At 48.6% G+C, this 7,534-nt stretch overlaps 1 long non-coding RNA gene across 1 annotated transcript; it reads right to left on the reverse strand.

Annotated features, from left to right (window-relative positions):
* Window positions 1–1,498: 1,498 nt before the first annotated feature.
* LOC138924086 (uncharacterized) lies at window positions 1,499–5,911 on the reverse strand. The gene is made up of 2 exons (XR_011438710.1): window positions 5,866–5,911; window positions 1,499–4,638 (listed from the first exon to the last, which is right to left on the reverse strand). It is a non-coding gene; the product is annotated as an uncharacterized lncRNA (long non-coding RNA).
* Window positions 5,912–7,534: the final 1,623 nt, after the last annotated feature.

Consider the following 7,534-nt stretch of genomic DNA (forward strand, 5'->3'; position numbering starts at 1 on the left):
GATATGGAGATTTTATCTCCCTCCAGAGAATTTTCTTTAATTTATGGAAGGCAACTGGAGTAGCAGATCATTTAAATCCAATGAGGGATAGAGTTGATTCAAGCCTGATTTTTAGACTTTGTAAAGTTTGGTATATTTCTTATCTATATACTTACTCTCAGGAGTAACCCTTTAGGGCTTTTAACTGAAATCCTGGGATGTTTAAGAGAGTACCTCTATTCTGAATCCTCTGAGCTGCAATTTTTATCTTTTAATAGCTCTTCTTGGCTTCTCAGTCTCTTAGCAGAAATTTTCTGCTTGGCTCGAGGTGTTGGGCTGTACTGCTCATGAGGAAGTGCAGGCCTCCAGGGGAAAGAGCAGCTTGGCCCAGAGGCTCAATATTCTTTGCCTCTCTTTTATCTAGAATTTTGGTCCTTCTTGGAAGTCCTGAACTCTACTTTGTCTTTCTCCAGCCTTGAGAGATTATTGAAATCTCAGATAATCTTTGTCTCTTGGAAGTGACTTTCTGATTGTCTTGATAACACATTCGCCTAAACTACTTCAGATTTTATAAATTCCTCAAGAGAAGCAGCTTAGAATGTTGAGCTCATTCATTGAGATTTCCTTCTCTTAAGCATCCTGGACCTTCAAGTCCTGGTTGCTTTGGAAGATTTCTGATGCCTATAATCAGATTATTTTTTGAATTTGCTTCAGCCTTTCTATACGTGTTAGTGAGATAACTGATCTGCTACAAAGATCTACCATAATTAGAAGCAGACACATTGGAGCAACGAAGAGCTATAGGGACTCTCGGTACCGCTGGTAAGGAGGAATTAGTCACATTAAGAGCACATGTAACCCGTGTCCCGGGTATTCCACTACACTATATATTCTGAGGAATTTTCATACAGATCCATAAGGGAACAGCATAGTGATGTTCATTCTCACATCGTTTGTGGTGGCAGGGAGTTGGAAGCAATATGGGAAGAGGGTATCTGAGGGGAATGGATAAGCAAAATATTGTGTCTGCACATTAGAGAATAATAGCAGATTAGAGGTAATACTATTAGATGCACATAAAGCAACCTGAATACTAATTGCGGGTTCTCTATAAATTTCCTTAAGTTTCCTTGTTGGATTGATGAGATAAGAGCTCTCATGCTCTTACATGTGATTTCCATAGAAATCAGTTGGTGCACTTGAACTGCATTAATTTAGATTTTAAAACCTCTCATTTGGGAGATCATGGTTAGAGTCCCACCAGAAGCTATATAGTGGTTTACATTAGTCTTTTTAGCCTGGCTCCAGATTCCAGGGTCTTTTCCTGAGCTTCACAGTCAACCTCTGGGACTGGAAGTTTTTAGATTTTGCATTGCTGTTAATATGGAATGGGATGGACCAGAATCTGGATAAATATATTTTAATGAAAAATGATATTAGAGTACTTATTATGTGCCTGTATTACCAGATCAAAGTGAGTCTGCTTCTGGTGAATTAAAATCAGAGACATCACCAGAAATAGTTGTCACACAAAGTAAAATTTATTTGCTTCAAATAAGGAGATCACAGGGAATAATTTCTCAAAGCCATGGCTCCCCAAGCAAAAGGAAAGAGGAGCCTTTATTTGGGGTAGGGAACGAATATTCAAGAGGGAAGTTTTGTCATCACACGTAGAGGTGGGTATAAGCTTGTGCAGGTGTAGTTTGAGATCATGTTTTCACGTATATCACACATTATGTTAATAAAGCTTAAGCGCCTCCTGGGTGGGTGATTGTAGCATTGAAATGAAGCAAAGGTTACTCTAGGGTGCTGCTTGGTTATTCTGTGCACATGTTAGTCCTATAGTGTGGTCTAGACTAGTTCAAGGTGGTTGGTGTTTTTGTTCTTCCTGGAATGTGGCTGAAACAAACAACATCAGGGAGTTAGAGAAAAGAACATCTGCAATTTTCAGTGAAACAAAGAGATAAGTCAGATAAGATGAGAGAAATAGGTCAGACAAGACAAGAGAAATAAGTCAGAGTCCATGGCCAGTGACACCTGGACACTGCTAGGTGCTAGGGATCAATGATGCGAAAGTAACTGTTCTTTCCCTCCATAAACTCAAAGTCTGCATGGAATACAGACATGGGGGAAAATGACGTGATGTGATCTCTATAATAAAAGTAGGTTCAGGGTGAGGGGAGGCACAAAGGAGACAGAGGACATTTCTTTGGGGGAAAGGTTGGGGGTTCACATCCAAAAATAATCACTAAAGAGAAGTTGATATTTACATTCAGTAGTGAAATATGATTTTAACCAGGCAGACGAGACATTGAAAGACATTTCTGGCAGAGGAAGAGGTTAGAAAATTGACATTGAGGCAGGCAACAATAAGGTGTGTTGGGGTAGGAGTTGCGATATCTGGAACACCAGGAGCTAGGTTCCTAGGAGGGGTCCAGGGAAGGCTGGGCAGAGAGGGAGTCAGACACCAGCTCTTGGGAGCCCTGCCATGATGTTTCCCCATAGTGAGAGCAGTTGTGGTGCAGGAGGAGAGAAGACAAACGGAGGGGTTGGTCCAGGATTGGAGGGTTGCAGGGATGGTGTGGCCCAAAGGAAAGTAGGCCCAGAGTTGACAGTAGGTATGGGGCAATTGCTGTGTTGAATTCTGGAGTGCAGGCTGCACAGAGATGGAGCAGGGGCTTCAGATTCGAGAGAAATGAACAGGCCCAGGGAAGGCAGATCTTCCTGAGTTTGAAGAACAGGTGGAAAGACAAGGAGAGGAGGAGGGAACACACAATAGTGGCCAGAGAGTGGGATGTAGGAGGTGGAAATTTCAGACATGTCTCAAATGATGACAAGGTGCAGAATATGGTGAGGCCTGAGTGGAGAGGAGGTGATAGTCTGGGAATTGAGGTGCTCAAGGAAAGGTGTAAGTAGGGAGTGAACACATGGACAAATAACTAACCCTATGAGAAAGGGAATTTGGAGACAGTTGCCTGATTCCTGCAAGAAGAATGTTTGCCTGATTAAGAGGTTAGTAGGAGACCGTGAGTAGGAGGGTAGGGGGTGATGTGGCCAGATGACATGAGTCTCAAGGAGTGGGTGCTGATGAGAGCAGCAGGAGACACAGTCTGGATGGAGGACTGGGGATAGAGGTGAATGCCGACCCCAATTTGTGGCTCCATGGAGGGTCCCTATCTTGCGGGAGAGCCAGCAATTTCTATCATTGATGGCATTTCTGTTGCCTTCCCTCAAATTTCCGGGACATTAATGGGAGCCTCTAGAGGCAGGCCCTGAACAAATGGGCTTGAGTCTCCTGGAGGGAGTGTGACAGGAGGGGACCTGTTCGCTGCCCTCTAGTTGTAGTGTTTTCTTGACCACCTAATAACTACTGTTTATATCCATACATCTTCACACTGTGCCACATACATCTCTTTATACCCTGATGATAATCCAGGATATGAAGTTCTACTATGCCCTTTTGCAGATGAAAATCTTGAGGATCAGAGAATGAGAGTGACTTGTCCAAGGTCACACAACAAAAAATGTGTCCTCAGTCATGCCAGGGCTCAAGCAACAATAAGAAGCCAGACTCCAACTCATACAGGCAGCAAGGAAGTTGGGGAAATTCTCCTTCAGCATCTTCAACAGGCCTGGCTTGTCAATTGCGTCATCATGTCTGGTGTATTTGTGAAACAGCTCGATTATGGCAATCAAAGACTTCTCAGCTTGAGTGTCACTCATCTTGGCTTTCAAAAAAGCTGCCAAGAAGAAAGACAATGAACTTTATTGTCCTTCCCCCCAGGTGAGGGTCTCCAAATTGGGAAGATGGAATGGGGACTGAGGAGTGAGTGAGGAGAAGACTAAGAAGAGCAGAAGACACTTGTGTTTCCCCCTGGTGTGGGATGAGTTGCTCAAAATGAGGAGGGTGGGACCAAGTCCGGGATGTGGGCCCATGCAGGTCAGGGTCCAGAGGAGATGGAGAAGGACACAGACATCCACTGTGGGCAGGACCACAGGATGCAGAATCAGAGAGGGTAGGAGTCAGACACCCTGGGAAGGACTGAAGCCTGAGATGGGACTGGAGCCAAGCGCAGCATTGTGACAATGACATGCTTTAAACAGCATCAAATCCATTTCTTCCAGCTTCAACGTCAGGGTTAGAGTCACGGGGGCAGAGCAGGGTCATTGCTGGTCTGGTTCTGACACCTGGACTGCTTCAGGAGCAAGACCCCAGGGGGTCCACCATGACCATAGAGCAAGCTCTGCACGTGATGGACTGTGAAGGCTCTAGGTGTTGTAACCGAAAGTTCGGTCTCTGAACCTGGTGCCAACCCAAATAACGAGAAGAGTCCTGGATGAGAGGGAAAAACAGCTGCACTTTCTTTGTCAGGCAGAGGGAGCAAAGCAGCAGCTAGTGCCTTAAGAATCGCTGGCTTCCCCTTAAAAAGCGGGTAGGGGTTTTTCATCTGGGGTTTTAGGTGGGGGGCGGGGGTGCAGCTTGTGGCCATGCTGGTTGGCTCCTTCTCATCAGTGTATTTGGCTTTGAAGACTGAATTTCTTTTTCCTTAACTGTCTGGACTTTTCTCGTTAGGTTTCATCTTCAGTCTGCTTGGCCTTGTGAGGCAGAATCTTGATGCCAGGACCTTGACGTCCTGGGAAAGACAGCTCTCTCATGTACTAAGGAGGGACACAGAGACCTGGTTAATTTTGAACAGTTGATTACGCTGAATATGCACAGTGGCAGTTAGCAAAGCTTATCTCAAAGTTTTTTTCTCTTCTTCTAGCCCAGGGAAGGTTTTTCAACCTCTTCCCCTTGGATTCAGTGTGAGCATGAGTGTGAGCAGAGAGACCCAGCCCTGTCCTGAGCCCCGGAGGAGGTCTTCCTGCACCATCCCTGGGAATGAGAAAGAGAGACTGGGGACCAGAGTTGGCCTCGGACTTAAAATGAACAGAAATACCTGCCCTGGTTCTTCGACTGTTGGGTGGAATAGGGTAGATGGGGTCCTTGGGACTGACTGTTATTGGGGATTATCTGCCTTTTGTACCTCCCTGCTCTCTGGATCTCCAAGGCTTGACCACGTTTTAATAAAGATAAGATCTGACTTCCCAAAGCAGGTTCTCCTGCCAACAGTCAGAGGTCTGGGCCGCATTGGCCTCCAAGCCTGAGAAATTGGACAGTGCAGCCCTCACATCCCAGACTTTCCAAAGCACCCGGGCAATGACCTTGGTTCACACATGTGGGCATCTAATACAATCACCATTGCCTCCCAATGTGGGAGAAAGATCCCTGCTCTGTGTCACTGAGAGGAGCCACCCAAGGCCTTGTGTCAACTTTGGCAAAGACCAGAGCGGAGCCCTGTGCCCAGATGGTCACTGGACACTCTCCTGGCCAGAGTGGAGGTGGAAGAGCTTTGGTTGGTCGGTGCCTTACCCAGGTGCGGGCAGGTCACCTCACCAGGGCAGGGCGGGGGGTTGGGGGGACGGTACCAGGACTGAGCTTAGAGAAACCTTCAAGGCTTTGGCAGGACACCCACACTCCCCCAAGGTTGGGGTGAAGTTGAGTCTCTACCAACCCAGGGCCTGACAGGCAGGTGAATGCAGTGAGGAGAGATGACAAGGAGGAGAGGGAGGGTGGTGTCCCCAGCTGCCACTGGGGCCGTTTCCACAGCAGTTGTCGCAGAGGAGCCGAAAGCAGCAACAGGAAGGTTTGGTCCGGTCATCTTGTACGGATGAGGATCTCAGGCTGGGGAGAAGGTCATACGGCCCCAGTGGCGGCAGAGCTGTGACTGGCCCCAGGCTCCAGTGTCCTCTCCCGTAGCTGCCTTTGCCGCTCCTGCAAGCAGCAGGGCAGGCTGGGCCCTGAGCTCATCCCAAGAAAAGGCAAAGAGGCAGATGCAGACTTACCAGAGCTGAGGAGGCGTCACTGAGGAGAAGGATGCGGGAGATGTGCACCTGGGCCAGGATCGGTCCCTTTATAAGGCTCAGCCTGGCTCTCCCAGGGGCTGGGAGCCCTGGGGCCATGTTTGCTGTCTGCCTCCTGGAGCATTGCCCCATCCAGGTGGGTGGGACACACCAAGGAGGGTGTGTTCAGCATTTCCTGGTACAATCCAGGCCACCAGGTCTGGCACCTCCCCAGAGACCTCACCTAGCGCCTTCTCCTGTCCCAAACTGGATCTGGGGCTGGGAGCCCAGTGGGATGTGTCACAACATCATTCCCATGACAGGGAAGGGGCTAGAGAAAACTGAGTTTCTGGACCTGAAGAGGATGGGATTTTGGGCTCTGGAAGGCAGCACGGTCTGTGTTTATTCGTTCACCCAGTCCTTCTATAAATTTGTTCTGATAGCTAACAGTAACTACCACCACTGCTTACCGAGCCCTGGAGTGTGGCAGGCGTCAAGATGCCTGCTGTGGGGCCGGCCCGGTGGCGTAGTGGTTAAGTTCATGCGTTCTGCTTTGGCAGCCGGGATTCGTAGGTTTGGATCCCGGGGACGGGTCTATGCACCACTCGTCAAGCCATGCTGTCCCACATACAAAAAAGAGGAAGACTGGCAGAGATGTGACCTCAGCAACAATCTTTTCAAGCAAACAAAGGAAGATTGGTAACAGATGTTAGCTCAGGGCCGAAGAAGAAGAAAAAGTACTTGCTGTACTGGCCTTCCTCCTTAATCTTTACCATCCATGTTGTCTCCTTGTTAGGAAGCAGAAAATGAGATTTAACAAGATTTTAAGTAAACTGAGATTATACAGCTAGTAGACAGCAAAGTCAGGATCTGATTCTGGAAAAGCCTGATTCAAAACCTTCTCCTCATCCCTCAGCTAAACCTCTAGGGTCACATGAGGACCTGCCTTCGGGGAACTCAAAGTCCAGGGGAGGGAGGCAAGGTCACCTCACTGCCATCTTCACATCGTGTTCTCACTGGCACCCTGGGAGGGAGACAGGTGTCATGACCCACAGTCAAGGGAGCATAGGGAGGGTAGTGGGCTCAGCATGTCACCTGCTGTGAGAGGAGACATGGAGTCAGAACCCTGAGTCCTGACTATAACCCCACACTCTTCAACTTGTCCTGGCAGTCCCAGGGGGCGCCTGGGACCATCAGGGCCCTGCTGTCTGGGTTTATGACCTAGAACCTAGTGGTGGTGACTGCTGCGGCATGCTCCTCCAGGCAGTAGATTGGGCAAAGTTCCTTACCAGCCCCATGACTGTTGACATCCTATAAAGTCTTCAATGACCTTCCTCCTTTGTCTACCCCAAACAGTCTGCCTCGGAGTCGGTGGCAATGCCCCAGGCTGTGCTGTGCCCCAACCTGTTGCAGAAAGGCTGGTCCAGGTGTGGGAAACAGGATGGGGGTGTCAGAGAAGTCTCGGGGGCATGGTGAGGAAAGGGGCTGATGAATCTCTGATGCTGACTGTTTTCCTGCCACCCCCTTCCCGAATTTCCTTGTGTGACACAGGAGAGTTCCAGGTTCACACGGTGAGCAGCCCCTCAGGCTCCCTGGGGCTCCACAGAGCTGGCCTGATGTCTCCTTAGGATGGAGCCTGTTTTCTCCACCCATCACATCCCCCCAACCAGCT

The sequence above is a fragment of the Equus caballus genome, chromosome 5 (assembly GCF_041296265.1).
Source record: "Equus caballus isolate H_3958 breed thoroughbred chromosome 5, TB-T2T, whole genome shotgun sequence".
In the NCBI taxonomy this organism is placed as follows: Eukaryota; Metazoa; Chordata; class Mammalia; order Perissodactyla; family Equidae; genus Equus; species Equus caballus.